Raw genomic sequence first — 10,931 nt, forward strand, 5'->3', positions numbered from 1 at the left:
TCCGGGATGTGAAATGTCAGCAGCACTGGCTGCGCTGGCTCCTGCAGCAGCAGTGCCCACCTGCTCCTCACCAGCTCACCCATTTCTCTCCTCTTCGCTGACTGCTGGCACCTCCTTTTCTGCAGGTGAAAAAACCCAGAATTAGATAATGCCAGATTGATTTGGATTGGAAGGAACCTTAAAGCTCATCCCATTCCACCCCTCTGGATGGGTAGGGACGCTTTCCTCTCCCAGGTTGCTCCCAGCCTGACCTGGATGACAAATCATGCTGAGAGTGAGGACAAATCCCCCCAGCCTGGTCCCCCACCTCCATCCTCGCATGGCAGGAACCAGAAACCGCCTGGCACACAGCCTGTCCTGCCCGGCAGAGGCAGGGGAGCTGGAGGAGAGCTGCGTTGGTCACGGCTGGGTGGCTGCAGAGCATCTCCCCGGGCTGTAACATCCCCGTCCCGCACAGCCCGGGCTCTGCACAGGCTGCAGGGCACAATGGCACCATTGTGGCTGCACAGGGCAGCAGGAGGGGCTCAGCCCCAGCCCGGGGGCTGGCTTAACCCCTGCTCTGCCAGGAATTCCCTCTTTGGACAGACACCCGGAGTTTGCACCCACACAGGGGAGGCAGTCCTGGGATCGCCAGAGCTGAACCTCAGGGTTCCTCAACAGAAAATCGCCCTCCCAAGAAGCAAAGTGAGGCCATTGCTGAAGCTGGAGCCATCAGCACGTCACATTAACCCCAGCTCCAAACTTAAAGCTGTAATAGGCTTAGTCATAGAATCTAATGAGCTAATCAGAGGTGCCCAAATCCATTACCACAAGTAAAACACAGCTGCAGTGTCTGCCATGCCCTGCTTCTCCTCAGTCTGGGTTCACAGCAGCTTTTTAAACGAAGCATTTTCTTCAAGACCACGGTAGAGAAAACCTTGCCTGGGTTGTGACAGAGTCACATCACTGCTGCACATCCTGTGGCAAACTGACCCCTGTGAAGGACTCAGGGCTTCCCAGGTTGTGGGAGCACATTTCTCTCTCTCTCAGGGTTTTTCATAGAGGTGCAAAGAGAGAGAAATGTGCTGCCAACCAGGTGTCTCAGTCCACATCACACAGACCATCTCCATCACCAGTTCTGCTCTGTGCCTCCCTGCCAGCCCCTCTGTGCCTCTCCTCCCAGCACAGCAGCAGCCCCAGGCTGAAATACATTTCATGGGCCTGTTTGCCCTTTAGCAGACAGAAATCCACTTGGGTGTTCTTCCTTTTTACCCTGTTGACACAACAGTGGGTTTATTCTGTTCCTGGGCAGGCCAGCGCAGCCGAACATTTCCTTGCTAACACTCCCTAAAAAGCCTTCTCCCCGTGCTCTGAACGGCTCATTTGGTCCTTTCAATGCATCCCGGGGAGAGCTTTGTCTGCACTTGCTTTTCCTTCCCCCTCTGCTTCTGGGATCTGTTTCAGCGAGATAAAGAACTCCATGGCATTCAGAGGCCACACTCTTTCCCTAACAATCCTCGTGGTTTCTTTTTGCACAGCTCACCTGTGCTATTTAGTTGCTGGAAGGCAGATGGAGCATACCCGAGCGAGTAACTGGCACCACACTTCGACTCGGAACACATTTCAGGGGCTGCTTTCTATAATTACAGATGGACTGGATAGAGCAGATGTTGTGTTAACCTCCTCTGGGTCAGTGCTGCGAGTGTGAGAAAGTGGCCGCTGTACCCCTGGCTGACTTCAGAGCCCATTTCCACGGAGCCCGGACAGATCAGGGAATTGTTAACACGATTTAATCTGCCCCCTCCGGGGACCAGTTTGAATTCAGCCCAAGCTAACCCAGATCCCGAGCGCTTATCGCCTTGGCTGTCTCATTGTTCGGCTTTGATGGGTGTCCATCTCCTCCTCCCTGGCACACAGGTATCCTCTTGCCAAGCTTTTCCCAGCCCTGGTCCCTCCCTGGCAGGCTCCCCTCTTTCCCACAGCCGCTGCCCCAGGGTGAAACAGGCCATGGGAACTGGGAGAACTGGGATCAGCACATCCTTCCTCCTGCCTGGCTGTGATACCTCCCACCCACACTCACCCCGCTGACATGGGTGAGGTGACAGAGCCACCAAATCCCAGTTATTGTCATGTTTTTAGTTATTTTCATATTTTTAGAGCTGGACCTGATTAAACTCAGTGGGAAAAACATCCTTAATATCTGAAAATAATCCTGTCCCAAGCCTTCCCTCTAATGCAGCACAAATTAATGTCACCCACAACTGTCACTGAGGGCACTTGCCAGGGTCTGAGTCGCACAGAGGCCAGAAGGGAATCACATCCAGAATAAAAGCCACAAACTCCCCTAATTTCACTGCCATGGGCAAAAAATTCCCTCCCATGTATTGCTGAAAAATCACCTGAGATAGAGAATCAAACACAGTCTGTGAAAAATCAAACAGCTAATTACTCACTGTGCTAATAAAAAAAAAAAAAAAAGCAGGCTTTATTCTAGTTCGAGTGAGGCATCTAAACCCAATTAATTCCCAGCTCACACTAATAATGTTCAAAAGGTCTCGCTGCACACAGAGCTGGAGTGTCACTGTCACACTCGGGGACATGGGGACACGGAGGTCACAGAGTTTCCCTGGGTCACACACAGAGATAATGGCAGCAGAGAGGGAGGAGCACCTTTTAGACTGCGCTGCTTATCAGAATATTTCTCCCTATATTAAAAACAGCAGAGGTTTTAGGGGAGGGCGGAGGAGAGGATTTAAAGCATGCAATTTTCTATTTCTTTTCTGTAGCTTTTTGATCCTTTCACTTTTGGGTCTAGCAAATGCAACTTTCTTCATCCTTGGAGATTATTCTTCAATTCCACATAGAGGCTTCAATTTTCTCACAAATCTCTCTTCCTTTCACTTAATTTAAACATTTATGGCCAATTCCATGATTTAATAATGAGAAATAAAATTGGAGATTTACTAAGTGCGGAGAGAAGACCTTTCATTCCATCTGGGGATTAAGAAGGGAGTTAAAGGTGTGAGCCCTGCTAGCCTGACCGGAGCTCCAGGAGAGCCCAATCCTGGCGGATGCTGAGCATTCCCTGCTCCCACCCCAAATGGGGAACGCTGAGCACACTGCAGATTTGCCCCCTAAGGACTCAAGCAAGCCCATAAATCCACAGCAGAGCTGCTTCATAGATATTTTGTTAATAACTTTAGAGCCTGACTTCATTTAGCACCAGTGGCAGCTGATCAAGTCCAAGCTGCTCCTCGCTACACCATTAATTTAAGGTAGCTGTTCACTGGGATCTTTGGTTCCGCACAAACGCTCCCCAAATCACTTCTTCAGCCTCTGTCAATTATCCGAGACTAATGCACCTTGAAGTTACCTCTTAGAGCAAACATTTCTCCGTGGCCATAACTCTCAAATATTATCAGTGGCCCAAAGATGGGGACAATGCAGCTTTCAGCTTCGGAAATTGAGGCTGTGCGTTCAAACAGAGAAATCAGAAATAAATCAGCGCCGGCAGAGTCTCAAGATCTATTGCATTTTCATAATTTGGCAATTGCTAGGCATGCTCAGAGGACCAAATGGACCTTGAGCTTTTTATGCAGTTGATTTCATTTTCTGGATGGCTACAATTAGATAAAGGCAGCTTTCTCAGGTACTGCTGCAAATGGAGTTTGGCAAATCAAAACTCGGGGCCACACTCGCTCAGCTGGCTGCTGTCACCCTCTCCAGCACTGTGGGGACCCTTCTGGGCACTCAGTGCAGGATACAGCTGCCTGCTGTGCTTGGGAGACCCCCAAACTCAGGTGTGGTCTGATCTGCCAGCTCTGTCCTCTCCTGTGATCCCTCAGCGTGGCATCCTCACATTTGGAAGTGCCAGGCGCTCGCTGACCCAGCCTGGGCACGGATCATGCTCAGAGCCCTTCTCCAGCCAGCTCTGGATCTGTCCCTGCCGTGGCACCCACCTGTTCCAGGCACAGCTCATCTCAGACCACGATTTCCATCCTGTTCACTCAGACAAAAAGGGCTCCAGCAGGCACAAATGAGCCCAGACATGGAAAAGGCTGAGCCTCCCTCTGCCAGATGTCCTGGATTCGTAGCTCTGATGAGACAGAGAGGTGCCACTGCTGTCTGATTTGGGAATGGGGCTTTGGCTGGGGGAACAGGAGAGAACAGAGCTAGAAGCTGTCTCTCCCCATCTTCTGTGTCTAACAACTCCATTACGGGTCTGGATCCCACTTGGAGAACGATGCTGGCTGCGTCTGTGGGCTGCCAGAATTCATAATAATTAACCATTAATGTTGGCAAACACTTGGCAAATCTCCACCCGCTCTTAGAGCCCTCTGCAAACAGGAACAGATTAAACCTTGCCAGTCCTACACATTAATCCAAAGATTTCCCTCCACTTCTATTCTCTGGCAGGGTATTTAGCAAACAGGGTGAGACTGGGAAATACTCAGGTCACCCCCATTTTACAGAGTGGTGGCAAAAGTGACATTTCCAAGCCCCCAGCAAGAGTGAAAGTTTGTGGCTTCCAGCCCTGCCCCATCCTTCCTCTGCCTGCCAAGGCTTCATCTTTATCTCACTGGCAAGAAAGTCCAAGCAGGAAAGGGATGCAGACTCAGCCCAGTCTGTCATGGATCAGCAAACTGGTGGAGAGATAGTTCTGCTTCCGTCCTCACTGCTGGGACACAGCAGAAAATAACCCAGAAATAGCACAGAGCAAAGCACAGAGCACGGGGTGCTGTGACAGCAGCTTCTCTTGTCCCTGCTATGGCTCAGTGGCATTTTTGCCACCCAGCATTGCCATCCTCGCTGCTGTTTTCCAACAGCTCCTTGTGGACATGATCTTGTCCAAGACAAACCTAAGAGCAGTGGGTTTCACTCCAAAAAAAGTGATGTCCCTTTGAAATACAGTGCTTACATGGAGGAATTAGAATGAAATAGGTTGGTCAGAGTAAAAAATTACATCTTCTAAAAACAGCAGACTTCCTCCTCAAAGCCATCCCCTGACAAAACTCCAGTTTTCCACTCAAGGCCTAGCTCCAAACAGAAATATCATCCATTTGACCCAGTCACAGTGTGCCAGGGCCATTAGAAACGGCCAGCAGACAAACTTTCCCCACAGAGGAGAGCAGTCTGGCTCCCAGGACCTCAGAGCACGGACATTTGGTGGCTTTCTGCTCATGTCTGGCTCCCTTCCGTGTCGTGACCTTCATTTCAGCTGAGGGCTCAGGATGCTGAGGCTGAGCAGCAGTTCAATAAAACCAGGGGCTGTGTGTTCACCTCCTTGCTCCAGTTTAGCTCAGCCAGCAGCAATCAGAGCATCCTCCCTGCCTGGGCTCAGGAACACTCAGGGGCATTTGCTGTAGACTCTGGAAGAACAATCAGTTTGAGGCTTGCAGCTCAGACATCTCAGCGCTCGTCTGGGAATAAAAAGGTCTTTCTTCTTTTCCTCCCCTGGTTCTTTCCCCTCATTTGTGCTCATTTCTGGCTTTGAAAGGAAATTGCTTTAAATCTCAGCTCAGCAAGAGCTGGGAAGCCAGAGGACTCTGTTCAGGATCATTCCCTGGGATCTCAGGCAAAAGCCAGGCTGAAACCTTTTTTTCTGAGACTGAACAACATGAGGAGAAGTATTTGGGGATGAAGAGCAAAGGGACAGGTGCTTGGAAGGCAGAGTGTCCCTGCCCATGGAAAGGGGGTGGAACAAGGTCCTTTAAGGTCTCTCCCAACCAAAACCGGCTGGGATTCAGTGATACAGGGAAAGATGGAAGAGATTTGAAAAAACATTTATGTAAACTGCCTTTTCCTCACCAATGTCAGTGAAAATCCCACTTACCCCACAAAGAACCTGCCAGGAATGTCCCTTCTCCCTGCCTTTACATCCCAACAGACAATTTCAGTCCCTTGAACCCTAAACTCAATACATCAAACACTGAAAACAACAGCAAGGATTCACCTCCACATATTGATCAAAGCCCAAAAAACGCTGCTCCAAACCAGCTCGAGTCAAGGCACAAGAAATGTTAGGCCTTTCCCCTGTAACAGAGCCTTATTTATCACGGTGGAAAGGGTACTTTGGAGAGGCAAATGGCCAACTAGTCCCTTTGATACATGGAGATGCTTCAAGATAGGTATGATATAGAAAACCTCGGCAGAGATATGTCCCAGCTAATCTGACAGTTATCTCTTTTACAGCCAACTACTGTCATTTCAGTCTTTGAGAACTGCCAGCTATGCTGATAACTGCAGACCTCCACAGAGCAGAGGAGAAAGCCTTTGTTAATTAAGCTCCCTTCATTTTCATGCTGCTCTGGCCCCGGCAGGGCTCTCGGGGAGCTGCTGCTCTATGAACCTTTGTGCTGGTGATGCAGTGCCACACGTCCCCCCTCAACCAGGACAGATCCTCACCCTCCAGCTGGAATCATCCCTGGGATGAAATGCTGCAGCCCTGCCACCAACCAGACTCATAAGTCACCTGGAACACAGCAGATTCCCCCCTTGGAGGGGAAAAAACCTGCCCTGAAGGATGCATAAACCTGCCCATTGTCCTGATTTTCCCAGCGTGGTGTCGTGTTCCAGGGGAACCTATTTATACTGAATTCATGAGAGCCACTTTGTGCCCAGAAGAGCTCAGCTCTGTCTTTTCAATCAGTTAGTGGCCATCAGACACTAATGGGGTTTCTGGAACTGTGGGTGCTTTATGCTCTGTTCTGGAGGCGTTTGGGCTCGCTGAGCTCTTCCCTGAGCTGTGCTCAGCCCCTCACTCCAGGCAAACGTGATGTTCCCTCACTCTTAGCTCCTCAGCAGACTTGCAGGTGCCACATGTGAGCCCAGACTTACTTTTTACCATTTCTGGGGGCAGTTTGCACTTCTCTCTGCCTGATTCTGCCCACCCTGGGGCTGTTTGCCCTGGAGTGGTGCCTCACTCTCCTCCTGATGGCCACTGCTGCTTTCCCCCTCTAGCCAAAGTCACTGCAAAAATTCCATCGCCTTCACTGGATGAGCAAGTGAAGCAGAAGAGAGAAACACTCATCCTGCAGGCAGCTAACTGCAGAGCTAAATGAAACTAGATGTTAGAGGGGCTTTGATCACTCATGCCAGGCTTTTCACAGCCAAGCTGTGACAGCTTCACCCCAAACCAGTCTATCTTTGCTTATTTGCTCTTACAGAAACTCAGAAGCCTCCTTAGGAGCCAGCCAGCCTCCACTGAACAGTTCTCACCCGCAGGTCTCTTCCTTTTACCTTCTTTTTTACCACTCAGAGCCATCACCCAAGAGCCATCCAGACCAGTTACCCACATTCCTGTGTCTGTCCCAGCTTCCCTGTGCCCACAGCTGCAGCTCCCAGTTCCCTGCCACTTCACAGGGATTCACACCCCTTCTGTAACTCCAAATCTCTGCAAAAAAAGCTGTTCCAAGTGGATATTCCTCCACTTTTTGTGTCACTTAGCTGGTGGAGAAGGGCAGAAGCAGGGAAGATTTCTGTGGCTGTGGGATGGTTAAAAAGATTCCTGCCTCAGGACCACTGAGGGCTTAGTGCCTGTTCTATAATTTATAGCTGAGCATCTCCCTTCCCAAGGTTTTGTGCTCACAGAACAACTCTTTTCTATTTCATGTACACGGCTCAGCTCAGGAAATGCCCCCAGGTTAGTCCAGGCCTTGTTAATACCTTCACCCATGCAACCTCCGGGGAGAAAACAGCTTTTTATCATTAGGTGAAAATAGAACTGCCTGGAAAAAACAACACAAACACGGGTTTTACCCCACGAGGAGAGAATCCAGGCCTTTTAGTTAGGAAGCTGCCAGGCTGCTGTCGACTGAGCCAGGGCTGGAGAATTGGCTGTCAGGGCAGGGAGAGTTGTGAGCCCGAAACAGAGGGCAGCAGGAGGCTCAAACACACTGGTTAGAGGGGATAAAGCAAAGTATTCCATTTTAATTGATCTAATCTTTGGCTCCCGGTGGAATTTGCAGAGATATCTTACTAGAATTACCCGGGGTTTATCAGGAGACAGCAATACTGGGAAAGTGCCTTTTGCAAGGCAAAATACTCCAGATCTTGAACTGCATTAGCATTGGGGCTGGCTGAGCACAAGAGCCCCACAATGGTTTCAAAGATGAGAGGAAAGGAAAAAAAAACAAAAACCCAGGGAGAGAGGGAATATGTGAGATGTAAACCCATCTGAGCACACAAATGAGTGTGAGCACAAACCCAGCACATGCATAATGCTGCCTGCTCCCTCCAGGGTGGCACCTGGAAGGGTTTAGCAGGGAGCAGAAAATGCAGGACAGAGGCACATTAGAAAAGGCATCTCAATGACAGCAGCTTTTATCCTCCTCGTCTGGTCCATTCCTGCTCTGAGTGCAAAGCCTCTGAATATTAAAAAATAAGAAAAAAAGAGAGGAGGGCAAGAGGGACATGAAACAAATCTCCTTAAAATACAGACCCAGATATAAAATACCATGTGGGTGGAGCAAGCTAACAGGAGAGATAAAAACCAGGTGGTTTCTCATCATTTTTTTCCTTGACATCCTCTGTCTGAGCAGATGACTGCAAGATCTTTGGAGATGCAGAATAATGTCTAGCTCTGTCAAGATTTCTCTTTATTCAGTGCAGGGAAGCAGTGAAAAAAACATCAGGTCTGATAAATGATTCATGGGGCCTTTTCTTCTGCTAATCTGTAAATAAATTTTAAAAAGCAGCTTCCTTTTGATGAATATATTCTGCAGCTCGTAGAAACATGTTGGCCTTTAAGCACAACACAGGCGCTCTCAGATGTCTCTAGTGCTGCTGTCAGGACTCTGAAAGCCCAGCCTGGCTCCTGGCAGAGTTGGGTGGAGTTTTACTGACTTACCTCAGCTGAGGATCTGCCTCTGCAGCCCCATGGCATGGGGAGAACCTTGCCTTATCCCACTGCTCAGATGATGTCAGGGAGAGGGAACATCCCGTGGATTTACAGATGTGAAAGCCAGGAAGGACTTCTGTGAGCATCTCATGTGGCATCCTAAAAAACAAGCTCTAAATCCTCCTCTTGCTGCCTGTTTGACAGTCACTGGGAGGCAGAGCTTCCCTTCACACCCTGCTGGGAACAACAGAGTGGCCCCATCACCATGGATCACACCCCATTCCTTGTTCACCCTCAGAAACAAATTCTGGAATCAACAAAACAACCCTGCTGTGCCCATCACCATGGATCACACCCATTCCCTGCCCATCCTCCTCAGAAACAAATTCTGGAGTCATCAGAACAACCCTGCTGGGCCCATCACCATCGATCACACCTCATTCCCTGCCCATCCTCCTCAGAAACATCTTCTGGAATCATCATACAACCCTGCTGTGCCCATCACCATGGTCCACACCCCATTCCTTGTTCATCCTCAGAAACATCTTCTGGAATCATCATACAACCCTGCTATGCCCATCACCATGGTCCACACCTCCTTCCGTGCCCATCCTCCTCAGAAACATCAGCTGGAATCACCCTGGATTCACCCTTGGGCAGCTCCAACCACCAGCTATGGGAAAGATGGAGCTGCATCCCTGCTCACCCTGCTGTCAGCTCTGAGTTCTCTCCCCCCTCATCACCAGGAATTTGTTTTTTTTTTTTTTTTTTTTTTAATTTTTTCTTTTTAACTCCTGTTTTCCATTCAGCTACAGGAAACAGCAACACCAGGGGTGTGGACACTCTCGGGCAGCAGAGACCTGCAACAACCAAAGCACCTCTTGCCTGTCAAGTTGTTGGGTTTCTCCCTGAGCAGTCGGGCCTCAAACTGTCTCACAACTTTCCTGACTCTAAACAGGGAAGGAAAGAGAAGGAAAAAAAAAAAAAAAAAAAAAGCATGATTATACAAGGACATCTTTTATTTCAGTACATTCAAGACAAAAAGAAAAGAAAACAATTCAAGAACAGGATGTACCTTCACTCAAGGCTTTATCTCCCCTGCCCCTCTCCATTGTCATCTCTTTCCTTTTACGACCGGAAATTGCATAGAGTTTGTTTTTTCAATCAGAAAATTAAATTTGCCAGTGTAAACCCCACATCTGTACCAAGCAGAGGGTGAGCTGCTGCTGTTTCTAGGGAAGTCACTATTTTCCTTACACGAGATCCCGGGCTAATGATTTTCTCAAATGCTGTGTGGCTGGAATTCACCCTGGAAGCTGAGGGTGCTCCGTGGGGTCACGGATTTGGGGAGCAGCTGAGCCTGGGGCAGAGCTCAGAGTCACTTCAGGAGCGTGCAGAGCACAGCCAGGGACACTTTGGGGGTCCCAACACCTCCTCCCTCGGCTGCTGGGAATGGGCAGCCTCCCCCAGAGCTCCCCACTCACCTCCCTCAAAAGGCTGCCCCCCACCCCATCCCAAGGATAGAAAGGAAAAGGAAAAACAAAGCAAAAGATGACCCCAGAACGAAACAAAAGACACAGAACCCCTGAAATTCCAGGCGTTTCAAGGCCTCTTTGAGTTCACTGTGTTCGTTGGCTGTTTTTTGGCATTTTAATATATATATATATATTTATATATCTATGTATAGATATATTTCTCTATATATGTAATTGCAACAACTCCTCAGATGGACTTCCAGCAAATGCTGCTTCTCACAGGGAGCGTGTCCCATCCCATCCTCCCCCTTCAACCCATCTGCCACCCTCTGGAAAAGGAAGAAGAGTTCAGCACCTGGTGCCTTGGAGACTGGGTCCTGACATACCCAAATTAAACAAACAAACAAAAAAAAATCCAAAATAATGACTCCTCCCTTCCCACAGCCACGGCAAATAAAAAGTCCCACCCCTGCCCTCGGAGAACATCCCCCAGTAAGTGATGAAGAGGCAGCGCCACTGTCCTTTCTCCTGACCTTGGAGAAGCTCCAGGAACCCCTCCTTGACCTTGGGTGGGCAATTCCTGCTACACCACCACCCGCCACGTCCCTCCATCCCAGAGACAACCTCCAGACACCCAC

The sequence above is a fragment of the Lonchura striata genome, chromosome 24, assembly GCF_050655825.1.
Source record: "Lonchura striata isolate lonStrDom1 chromosome 24, ASM5065582v1, whole genome shotgun sequence".
NCBI lineage: Eukaryota > Metazoa > Chordata > Aves > Passeriformes > Estrildidae > Lonchura > Lonchura striata.